The 12,864-nt window shown below is 43.3% G+C and overlaps 1 protein-coding gene across 2 annotated transcripts in view; it reads right to left on the bottom strand.

Annotated features, from left to right (window-relative positions):
• The window catches only part of Mgat4a (alpha-1,3-mannosyl-glycoprotein 4-beta-N-acetylglucosaminyltransferase A), an 86,913-nt gene that overhangs the window by 68,425 nt on the left and 5,624 nt on the right, over nt 1–12,864 (bottom strand). The window lies entirely within an intron of this gene.

Here is a 12,864-nt window from a genome sequence, read left to right as displayed (position 1 = left end):
AAAAGAAAAAAAGGATTATCCATATACCTAGGTACACCTTTCCTCTAAGGAGCATATAAAAAATAAGCATGTAAATATAGATACAAACCTGTGTCTATTTGTGAATATCTAAAATGGGAGGGAACAGGAAACTGCAAGTCCACAGATTTAAAATGAAGAAATTTAAGGAAAACAAGAAAACAAAGACTGGTGCAGAGGTCACACAAACAAACCAGGCTTAAAAAAGAATGCCCTTGCGTGCTACCTAGTTCAGTAGGTGGAGTGCTTGCCTAGCGCGCATGAGGGCCTGGCTTGATTCCCAACACCACATAAACCACAGGTATACCTGTGATCCTAGCCTCAAGTGGTGGAAGTCAAAGGATCTAAATTCAAAAGTCATTTCTTGGTTATACAACAAGTCTCAGGCCAGCTGGGCTACACAAGACCCTGTCTTAAAGAAGAAAAATAGAGTCTGTCAATAGCCTACAATGGTGAAGATCCCCTTACTCAGAAGAAAGTTCTAGGCAGCTTTCTAATGAGAAGAATCTCATTAGAAAAAATGTGTTGGGAAATATTAATTTCAGGTGTGTGACTTTTGTTTATGCTGCATTTGATTAACTGTGAAGCTGTGTTACTGTGTCTGTCTAAAACACCTGATGGTCCTAACAAAGAGCTGAATGGCCAATAGTGAGGCAGGAGAAAGGATAGACAGGGCTAGCTGGCAGAGAGGATAAATAGGAGAAAATCTGGGAGGAGAGAGAACAAGGAGCAACGAGAGAACAAGGAGAGGAGGACATCAGGGGCCAGCCACCCAGCAAGCCATGGAGAAAGAAGTAAAGAAAGGTATACAAAAATAGAGAAAGATAAAAGCCCAGAGGCAAAAGGTAGTCAGGTTAATAGTTAAGAAAAGCTGGCAAGAAACAAGCCAAGCTAAAGCTGGGCATTCATAACTAAGAATAAGCCTCTGTGATTTATTTGGGAGCTGGGTGGTGGGCCCCCCAAAAGCCAAAAGAACAAAACATCACACAACAGCTAAGTTTGCAGTGTCTGTATACTAGGTCAAGATAGTAGAGGGAAGAGAAGGAGAAGCCTATATCCAAGGGGATTAAAAACACAAAAGCAGCATGGAAAGAACTAAAACTTGTTTATGTGCAGTGTATACCAAGGATGCAGATGACTGGTAAGACAAAAAGGACTGATGTCAGCTTCTGTCTCAGGGCTTTTACTGCTGTGAAGAGACACCACAACCAAGGCAACTCTTGTAAGAAAACATTTCATTGCGGAGTTAGCTTACCATTTCAGAGGTGCAGTCCATTATCATCATGATGTGGAGCAGGTAGGCATGCAGGCAGACGTGGTGCTGGAGCTGAGAGTGCTACATGTTACAGGCAACAGGAAGTCAACTGACTGTGTCACACTGAGGGAAGCTTGGGCAAAAGAGACCTCAAACAAAGCCCACCGACAGTGACACACTTCCTCCAACAAAGCCACACCTCCTAATAGTGCCACTCCCTTTGGGACCATTTTCTTTCAAATCACTACCTCTTCTACAAGTACCTGAGATAATTAACGTATCAAATGGAAAGGTTTGTTTTGAGGTTCCTGGGTCCATGACAACAGGTCTGAGGCGTACAAAGTAATGTTGGAAAAACCTCTCATTCACCTCCTGGACAGAAATTCAAGGTGTGGGAAAGAGAAACTGGCCAGGGTCTTACATTCTTCTTTGGAGCATGCCCTCAATGCCTCTCACTAGACTCTAGCTCTTAAAATGTCCACTACCCCTCAACAGTGTCAAGCCTTTAACACTCAGATCTTCAAGAACTTTTAAGCACCAAATATGACAGTATGACCCACTCCGATAGATAATCTTGGTAAGAATTACCCTAGAGGGGTAGTAAATGTATTTCTGCCTCCAAAAAAAAAAGAAAAAAGCGCCCTCAGTGACTCCTCAACCCTGTTGGGTGGGGCATGGTGGTCTCATGCCTATTATCCTCCAAACGGTATTAAAAAAAAAATAGTCCTAGTCAAACCTTAGGAAAGTTAAGAAACAAAAGAAGAGGCTGGAGAGATGGCTCAGCAGTTAAGAGTATTTGCTGCTCTTCCAGAAGACCCGGATCCAATTCCCAGCACCTACATGGCAGCTCACAACTGTCTGTGACTCCTGTTTCAGGACAGGAGTCACACATTACATAGAGACATACATTCGGGCAAAACACCAATGTACATAAAATTTAAAAAAAAAAAAAAAGGGAAAAAAGGCTGTGTGTGGTGGCTTGAGCCTGTAATTCTAGCGCCCAGGAGGCTAAGACACAAGATCAACATAAGCCCAAGGCCAGGGTGGGCTCACACAGAAAATTCAGGCAGCCTGCAATATAGCTCAGAAGTTAAAAGCTCATCTACTAGTCTTGCAAAGGGCCCAGCTTTGGTTTCTAGCACCCAATGGCAGCTCACAGCCACCAATAAGTCTAGCTGCCACACCCTCTATTGTTTTTTTTTGGGGGGGGGCTCCTGAACTCATGTGTATATACCCACACAGACACACAGGCATATGCAAAATTTAAAAAAGAATGACGCCCATATAACACTGACAGCTTTGAGTAAGTTTAAATATAACTAGGATGGTAGGATTTGGTGTATTTATGTTTGTTCTGACTGCGGGACAAAACAATGAGTTGTATCTTTATGTATAAAAAAGAAGACACATTCCTATTCATAGAAAAGTGCCACATTAGCATAGTCCCTTGTCTGTATGTGTATGGGAGACAGACACAGCTCCGAATCAAAAGACAGAACATTTCACAGGAAGTAAAACGTAGACCACATAAGATAATGACACCTCCTGTCACAAACTCCTCCAAGGGCCAGGAGACCTCCCGCTACACGCTACACCGCCATCACACCCGCTCCCTAGCCCCTTCGATCTGTCTGCCCAGGTAACTTCCTACTCCCAACTCTTCTTTGTGTGGTTGTGTAGCCGGGCCTCCGCCACGCTGGACCAGACTTGTTGCCAGTCTTCTGCCATGTGGACGCACTGGTTCAGTCCAGCAACTCTGTATGGGAGTAAGCCTTCCCTCTTATTTCTATCTCTACTCAGAATAACTCAGAGGTCATGACTAGTAAGACACCTTTCCAGGTTCATCAGAAGGAGCTGTGTGTACCCACAAGCTAGAGTCCGTATTTTCCTCCTATTTGTCTTCCCATCACCCGGTGTAAGAGCAGACAGACAGCATTCTGCAGACATGGGAAAGCCAGGCAGGAAGGCTAAATACAAACTTCATTAAGAAATGAAACTGGTGTAGTGGCGCACGCCTCTAATCCCAGCATTCGCAAAGCAGAGGCAGGAGGATCTCTGTGACTCCAAGGCCAGCCTGCTTTACAAAGCGAGTGCCAGGACAGCTGGGACTGTAACACAGAGAAACCCTGTCTCAAAAACCAAAGAGGGGGAGAGAGAAAGAGAGAAAGAGAGAGAGAGAGAGAGAGAGAGAGAGAGAGAGAGAGAGAGAGGGAGGGAGGGGGTGGGGCAGCACACAAGACACAGCTCCTTCTGAAAAGAACCATGAGAAAACTCCAGCAATTTCCAAGTAAAATGTCCAAAGACTTGTTACCAGAGGAGAGAAAGCCTTGTATTGACACAATGCACTAAGTCATGTGAGAGTCTGGTCAAAACTTTATTTCCTCTGCCTAATCAGGAAAAGTTCTCAGACAAGGGCAAAGAAAGACACAGTCTTCAATTGCCCCAATCTATGCCTAAGCGTCCAGTGTCGGAGTTAATTTTATGGTTTAGAAAACTGCGCTCTGGGTAAAGACATGTGTTAACAAACCTATCTATCACCCTGAGTTCAATTCCCAGAACCCACGTGCAGGAAGGAGAGCACTGACTCCAGCAAGCTGCCCCTGACCTTCACATGTGCACCGTACATACACGTGCTAAATAAAACGTTCAAAATGTGCCCTCTAAGTTGTTGATAATGGCGGGTGACACTGGGGAAAGAGTATAAAGGGACTCTCTGGACTAGGTTTTATAAATTTATTATAAATATAAAATCATTTTGTGCTTAAAAAAAACGTTGGAGAGCAAGTTGCTTATTGTTTAACTTACTTTCTCTACTGCATTTCCCCTCCCCCACCCCTGCCTTGTAAGCTGAGTGGGAATTCTTGTCTGACATGCTCCTCACCAACTAGTCCCAGATCCTGACAGGGCCCAGCATACAGAAGCCGATCAATGATGCACTACAAATCTCAGGCTTGCCTTTAGTTTTTCCCTTTATCCTACTCGGCTTTCTTTACTCTATAAAGAAAAAGAAAAATCGAGGGGCTGGGGAGATAGGTCAGTCAGTAAAGCACTTGTCTCGGGAACACAAGTACCAGAGTTCAAATCTCCAGAAACACACTGGGAATGCAGAGGCAGGAGGATACCTGGGGTCTCCAGCCCACCACGCAAGCTCCAAGCCACATAGACGGTCTCAAAAGAAAAAAAAAAGACCAGTTTCCAAGGTACAATGCCTGATGTTGGCCTCTGACCTGCACACATACACACAACACACACACCTCTGCACATACATAAACATGCAGACAGACACACAGGATAAAATTTTGAGGGGCTAGAAAGATGGCTGAGGTTCAGATCACTTGCCACTCTTACAGAAGATGCAAGTTTGGTTCCTAGTGACAATACTGGGCAACTCACATCTGCCTGTAACTCCAGCTCCAGAGGATCTGACATTCTCTTCTGTCCTCCACAGACACACTTATACACAGACATGTGCACACATACACATAAATTAAGCCTTAAACAAACAAACAAACAAAAAACCCTTTGTTTTTGCCTACAAATAAGTGGGATAGCTTTGGTGCTCACAACGTGTACCCTAACATCTGTCTCTAAGAGGCTGAATGCCTTCTCCTAGGCCTGATGGGGGTCTGCAAGAGATAACTGAAGCAGCTGGCAGCCAGGCGATCTCTCAAGGCCAAATAGCCAACACTGCCCTCAGATAGTACTTTTATCAGAGGAACCACAATTTGTTTAGTCCAGAGCTGGATGTATTCTCCAGGGTGCTGCTATAAACAATAAAGCAATCAGCCAGCAGCAGGGACGAGGACCCTAGAGAAACAATGCAGGGCAGGGTGACATGGGCAGAGCTACAGAGGTGCCTCCCAGGGGAGCAACAGGAGATGTGGCCCTACAGGAGGGGGCAAAACCTTAATAACGGAGGCCTGCCATCAAGTCAGCAGCTCCCTGAAGGTAGGAAAACCAGTACCCAAATCTGCTAAAATACGTTCATCTAAATGTCTAGCAGCCATCAAAAAATAAGTAAAAAGAAAAAAAGCGAGGCATGCAAAGAAACAGGAAAGGCCCACACATCTGAAAAAAGTAACGGGACTGCCTATGAGTGTAACCAGATGATAGGCTGCAGGGTTTGCTCCGACTTAAAGAAATAAAGGGGACTGGAGAGACGGCTCAGCCGTTAGGGGCACTGGCTGCTCTTCCAGAGGACCTAGCTTTGATTCCCAGCACCCACATGGCAGCTCACAACCATCTGTAACTGCTGCTCCAGGAAATCCAACACTCTTTCTGGCCTGCAAGACTTCAGAGAAGCATGTGGTGCACAGACTAGACATGCAGCCAAAACACCCATGCACATAAAAGTGTAACAATCCTGAGAACACCTGTGATCCCAACGCTAAGGAGGCAGGAGCAGCAGGAGCTTGAGTTCTAGTGTGGTTTATCTACATGGGGAGGTCCAGGTCAGTCAGAGCTACAAAGTGAGACCTTATCTCAGATTACAGCCGCAAAAACAAAGAACCAAGGCAACATTGTGGTAGATATCAAATCCCAATAGAGAGAAATTTAAGACCAAAACCAGAAGTAAAAAGTACAAAAGAAGTTTAAAAAAAATCACGGGAGCACCTTATGTTGGACCATTCTATGTGACAACTTGGCAGGGTTAAGCAATGCCCAGCAAGTTGAGAAAACATCACGCCTGGTGTGTTCCTCTGTTTCTAGGAGATCAGCATGTGAACTGGTAGACTGAGCAGAGGTGAGCATCATGACCAATGTGGTCGGACACGTCTCTTTGGGTGGAGAAGTGAGCAAATCTGCTTCTTTCTAAGCAGGAACATTCTGCCTCTGGATTCTGATCCTTGTTCTTGGGCCCTTGGACCCGGGCAGGGATAGGAGCATACATACCTTCAGCTCACTTTACGCTTGGGTATTTGGACTCTGACAAAATTATATCACCAGTTGTCTGATCTGATGACTTGAAGGTGTCTCATGGGACTTCCTGTCTTTATCCCAGAAGCCGGTTCTTATAATAAATCTGCCTAGGCTACAGTTTAGACCTTAAATATCCCCAAAAGGTTTACACAGTAAAACCTTGTCCCCTGCATGTGGCACCACTGGGAACTGGTGAGCTCTTTAAGAGGTAGGGTCGAGAGAGGAAGCTCAGTCAATGCCCTTCCTGTCTTTGTTTGTAAGGGGGACTTAGGAGTTCTGTTTGCTTGCTTTGATTTTTTGAGATAGTCTGGGTGAGTGGGGCAGTCTGGCCTTGAACTCATAAGGATCCTCCTGCTTCTGCTTCTCTAAGGCTGGGACTATCAGTAGGCAGCACCACACTCCTGTCTTCGCATTCGCCACCATGATGACATACAGTTCCAACACCATGGGCCTTACGGCAACAGGACCAAAATGTCCATGAACCCCAAACTCTGAAACCATGAATTATTACAAGTTCACTTTCTCAGGCATTTTCTCAGTGACAGAAAAATTTTCTCAGAGACTGACTAGCACAGCTCATATGTAAAATAAAAGAGAAAAAATTCACTACAGAGTTTTGGGATGGCGGAATGCACAAATATGTACACCTACTACATATGCAGTTTCTATAGAGAAGCCCAAAACAACAGTAGATATGAGCTAGCAGAATAAAGAATTAGCAAAACTGAAGCTAGATCAACACAGGTGGCGTAAGCTAAACAACAATGAACAGAACTAAGAAAGGGGAATCTCAAATGTCACACTGGTACATGTAATGGGTACATGAGGAGGGGAGGAGAACAAAGGAAGAAAAATCAAGGCTGAATACCTACTAAAATTATTGGAAAACAACCTACGTATCCAGGGGGTTCAAAGAAACACAAACTCCAAATTCATACCATATGAAAATGATAGAAAGTTAAACAACAACAACAAAAACCACCTAGGGAGCATCTAGAGAAAATGACGTTATCACAAATGAGGAGCTCCAATAAGATCCATAGTCAGCTTCCTCGCAGGAATAACAGAGACAGAAGGCATTCAAAAAAAACACCACAAAAAGCCAGGGGCTGGAGAGATGGCTCAGTGATTAAGAGCATTTGCTGCTCTTGCAGAGGACAGACTTTTGGTTCCCAATACCAACATGGCAACTCACAAATGTCTATAACCCAATTGCAGAGGCTCTGATGCCCTCTCTTCTGGCCTCAGGCAAGCACACGGTGCACATGCAAACATTCATACACACAAAATAAAAAATAAATGAAGTGCGCTTACTCTTGCAATGAACTTAAATTCAGTTCCCAGCACCCAGGTCAGGCTGCTCACAACCATCCATAAACTCCAGTTCCAGGGGATCTGATACCCTCTTCCGGTCTCTGTGGGCACTCACACTTGAGGATACACACCTACACATAGACATACACACAGATTTCTTAATTTAAAATATATATGTATAATTTAAAAATGAAAGTCAAATAAAAGTACTCCAAAATAAACAAAAACAGAATCCACTGCTAGCCATCCCAACTTACAAGAAACCGCAAAGGACATCCTTCAATCTGACAAAAGTGACCTCAAAAGCTTAACTTAAACAACCCACAAGGAACACCAGTGATTATCCAACGACAGCAGACACTATAAATCTATTTTTTCTTTTTTATTAACTGATTTTAATGTAAGTATATAAAAATAATAGACATAATGTATTGCCGAGTCTATAAGATTGGGAAATGCATGAATAATTGCCAACAACGGCACAAGAGAGGTAAGTGGTAATAAAACTTCCACAGGCCAAGCAAGTAATGACAGATGGTAAAAATATAATTAACAACAATATATAATGGCAGATGTGAGATCGTAATTACAGCACATTGTTGAGTTTGGAACATTAATAAATGTAAATATGTATAACAATAACACCAGGAAAAAAGCGTACAAGGAAACAGGTATCAAGGAGTGGCATTTAATCTTCAGTGTGTGCATGTGGTGCAGGACAGGGAAGAGCACGTATGTGGAACTCAGAGAACAACTGTGTGGAGCTGGTTCTCTCCTCGCACCTCTATTCAGGTTCCAGGATGAAATTCAGCCCATCAGGCAGTGGCAAGGGACCCACTGAGCCATCTGAGCAGCTATATGGGATTAGAATTAAGATAACTCAGTCTAAAGCTGACTTTGATATGCTAAAACAAAACAAAAAACATTAAAAATACCTCAAAATGGTGAAAACATTTTTTCCTTTTTATTGTTTTTATCGAGCTATAAATTTTTCTCCACTCCCCCTCATTTCCTTCCTCTCTCCCCTTCTACCCTCTCCCATGGTCCCCATGCCCCCAGTTTTCTCAGGAGATCTTGTCTTTTTCTACTTCCCATGTAGATTAGATCCATGTATGTCCTCTCTTAGGGTCCTCTTTGTTGTCTAGGTTCTCTGGGATTATGAATTGTAGGTTGGTTTTTCTTTCTTCGGTCAAGGGGCATTTAGGTTGTTTCCAGGTTCTGGCTATGACAAACAATGCTGCTATGAACATAAATTGAGCAATTGTCCTTGTGGCACGATTGAGCATCCTTTGGATATATCCCAAAAGTATATTACTGGGTCTTGAGGTAGGTTGCTTCCTAATTTTCTGAGAAATCACCAAACTGAATTCCAAAGCAGCCTGCACTTGTACCAGCTTGCACTCCCACCAGCAATGCAGGAGTGTTCCCTTTACCCCACATCCTCTCCAGCATAAGCTGTCATCAGTGTTTTTGATCTTGGCCATTCTTACAGGTGTAAGATGGAATCTCAGAATTGAAAATACCATAAATTAATTGTAAATGCTACATCTGAATTTTATTAACAGCTAGGCAGTGGTAACACAGAGCCAGGGCTACACAGAGAAAAAACAATTTGAGAAAAGTAGAGGGAAAAGAAGACATGAAATATGAAAGACAAAAAAAAAACAATAAATCTAACTACATAGCAATAAACATTAGATATGAATGGACCAACAAAAAGATTAAAAAGTGATTGAAATGAATGAAAAAAAATCTATCACATGCTGTTTTCAGGAAGATTGTAGCTTCAAAGACATACCAGACAATAAAACAATGAAATAACAACGTATAATGGTAGCCAGGCCTTAATCCCAGCACTTGAGAGGCAGTGGCAGGTAGATTTCTGAGTCTGAAGTCAGCCTGGTCTACAGAGCAAGTTCTAGGACAGCCAGGGCTACACAGAGAAACCCTATCTCGAAAAACAAAAAACAAACAAAAAAGATGTATACAGACTCGGCCACTTTGACAGCTGACATTCCTTAAATGAGTGAATGGAGTCACCACATGACCCAGAAATCCCAGCAATTCTGCTTTTCAACAGATCCCCAAAAGAAAGAAAAACACAAAAGTTCATGGGTGCTTACAGCTTTATCACCAAGAAACAGAAGATACAGAAAACCCAACATCCATCAATGGGAAAACACAAATTTGGTGCATCCATATAAAGAGACACCATTAGAGACTGATAAGGTGGCTCAGTGGGTAAAGGGCTTGCTCTGTGATCCTGGGGACCTGAGTTTGGATCCCCAAAGCCCACATAAAAGCCAGGCATGGTAACATTGCCTAAAACATTGGAGGTAAAGAGACAGGTGGATCCCTGAGACTTGCTGGCCAGCCGATCAAGCCAAACAGGTTTAGTTAAGGACCCTGACTCAAAAAATAAGGTAAAAAGGACTGTTAAGAGTATTGTTGCACATCCAGAGAATCAGAATTACATTCCTAGCACACATGTGAGTAACTCCAGCTTCCAAGGAGCCAGTGTCCTCTCCCAGCCCCGACAGTCACATGCACCATGAGCACATATACACAGACACATAAATAAAAAATTTTTAAAAATGTGGACATTAATAGCTGAAGATACAGACATCAAAATATGCCCTACACATGCACCTATACACATAGGTACACAGACACCATTCATCTGAAGAAAGAAATGAAGGGTTGATCTTAGTCACATCACAGCTAGACCGTGAACGCATGCTAACAGAAAGACAACAGTCACAAATGACCACACATTACACAATTCCAGTATGTAGAAGCTCTGATCAGGGATATCTGTAGACAGAAAGTAGATCAGTGACAGCCTAGCACAGGGAAAAGAGGTACTGTGATAGCTAAAGGGTACAGAACTCGAACCCACGGCCTCATGCATATTGGGCAAATCCTCCATCACTCAGCACTCCACCCCAGCAGGGTAACGGATATAAGTGTCGGAGTGTAGACACCCTCTCCCCTTAAAAAGTGAATTATCTGCAAATGGATGAACTGTTTAGTAGGTAAACTATAACCCAATAAGGCTGTTTTAAATTTTTCCATACACATTCTTGCTGAAGCAAGAATCACTTGAGCAGACAATGTGTTTTAGAGACGTTGCATGTGGCCCTGAGTCAGGCACGTGGACACAGAATCACCCCCATGCAGAGATCCATGATGCTTACTTGGTATTCCTGTTTCTGTACTGTGTCTGACCATGCAGAAAGCTCAATAGCATCCTACTCACACCGGCACGTGACACACTGAATTGTTCTGGTCCCATTCTCCCAAACCCGCCTACAACTTTCCCAGCCTGACCACTCCAGGTACCTGGAATTCTCTCTCATTTTTATGTGGGAATCCAGTATGCCCTGATGAACTGGCTCTCTGCCCTGAATCACAGCTTCCTCACTATGCTTGTTTCATGAGCTAGCTAGCTCTGATTCTCCAAGTAGTGAATGCAGTTCATACCAAACTAGCACCCCCTAAGGAGCTGTACACGGTGTTTTCCAGTGGCACCTCGAGCCAGCCTCAGAACCGTGTGCCGGTCAAAAACAAGCTTCTCCTAATTACAAAGCGCACATGCTCTATTTCAGAATTCAGCCCTGCACCTGACATGGTCACTGCCTGGCCTGGCCTCTGCCTCCACTGTTCCGGGGAGCGGACCTAATAGCTATGGACATAAGCCCCAACCACAAGTCAACTACAGAATGAACGCATGGCCTTGACAAGTGTCTCAAGCCCTCTGCTTCGATTTCTCCAGCTACAGAAAGGAGGCAGTACTGTTCCTGATTATGAGGACTGAGTGACTAATATACATGGAACAGGACAGGCACCATTATTGCCTCTATCTCCTCTGACAATTCCGTATTTGTTGACGTTCACTTTCCTGCCAGTCCTCCTACAAAGCCATGGGGACTCTCCTCATTCTCACGGCTTGTAACAGAGCACCGGGCACAGGACAAGAATACGGAAGGAACCATACATACAGGTATATGTAAGGAGAGACAGAAAAAATAAGCTACCGTAGGTCCAGCAGTGTTAAAGATATTAGAAATCCCTTTCAAAACACAAGATGGAATATGTGGAACCGGGTCTGCCCTGGAAAATCCAGGCTGTCTCACTGTCAGAACTCTCTAGAAAGAATCCAATACTCAACAGTTAAGAGTGGTTACATAAACGATAGCAATCGGCACAGGGGATTTTACACAAGCCAACAGAAGGCCTGGGCTAACCCCTGCACCTGAACAACACACAGAGCAGAAAAACAACATGGGGAAAACTGCAGAGAGCAACAGCCAAGAGAGCCGACTGTGCACAACCCTGCACGGGGAAGGCACCGCTACCTTTCCAGCTCCTCTCTCCATGCTAAAGATAATCACATCATCATACATTATAATTGATGGAGCTTTAAGAAAGAAAACTAATGATGCTGCTAATACCTAAGAAATGATATCCAAAGCAGAGCGATTCTAAGACAAGACACAGTGGGAAGAGCTGAGTTTCTGTATTACTCAAACTCTGAATAGGTAACTTTCCTGATAAGAAAAAAAAAAAAACAACACTAAGTACTTTTGTTACAGTGAATTTTCTTAACAGAGAGTCATTTGTTTTATTTATGTCAAGAACAATCATCACTTTGACTCAAGAGTCTTCCTAATTAAGTCCTCTCATTAGGTGCAATCAAAAACAGAAACAATGCCAGAGAGCCGGCTCGGGGCATGAGGGTGCCTGCCCTCAAACCTAATGACCTGAGTTCAATACCCGGAACCCAAGGCAGGAGGAGTGAGCCAGCCTCCGAAAGCTGTCTCTGACATCAAATTACACCCAGGTGACACACGTACGAAAGAAATAACTAAGAAAATGTAATTTTTTTTAATTTTAAGCTGAAACCTAGAAAGTACTTGCCTTTAGCAAAATTTTTCCTATATTTCCCCAGTGCCCCCTAAATTAGAACCCAACTCAGAAAAAAATAGGAAAGAATGTTAGACTCACCCATGCATAAAGCATGTGCTTCTCATGTCCATCTACTTACTGCATACAAACACATGCACATAACTACAAGTCAAATGTGTTTTAATGTGTATATGCCCAGAGGGCTATGTACCACTAACACGGGTCTATAGATACAAATGTGCAACAGGAAAAAAAATTAGTCATAAAACAATCTTTTCAATTGTCTTCACAGGCCAGAAAGTTCTACAACAGCAGCTTCAAATATCCCAAGTGATAAAGGCGGGAGGGTTCTAACAATAAATAAGCACTAGCTCCAACACTTCTGATCTTCCTACCATCAAAATCTCTTAAATCAATGTCAGAGAGGAAAAAAAAAAAGCAAACAACAA

The sequence above is a fragment of the Microtus pennsylvanicus genome, chromosome 7 (genome assembly GCF_037038515.1).
Source record: "Microtus pennsylvanicus isolate mMicPen1 chromosome 7, mMicPen1.hap1, whole genome shotgun sequence".
Classification (NCBI taxonomy): Eukaryota; Metazoa; Chordata; class Mammalia; order Rodentia; family Cricetidae; genus Microtus; species Microtus pennsylvanicus.
The sequence above is the reverse complement of the archived record's forward strand: the minus strand, read 5'-3'. Positions and strand labels throughout refer to the sequence as shown.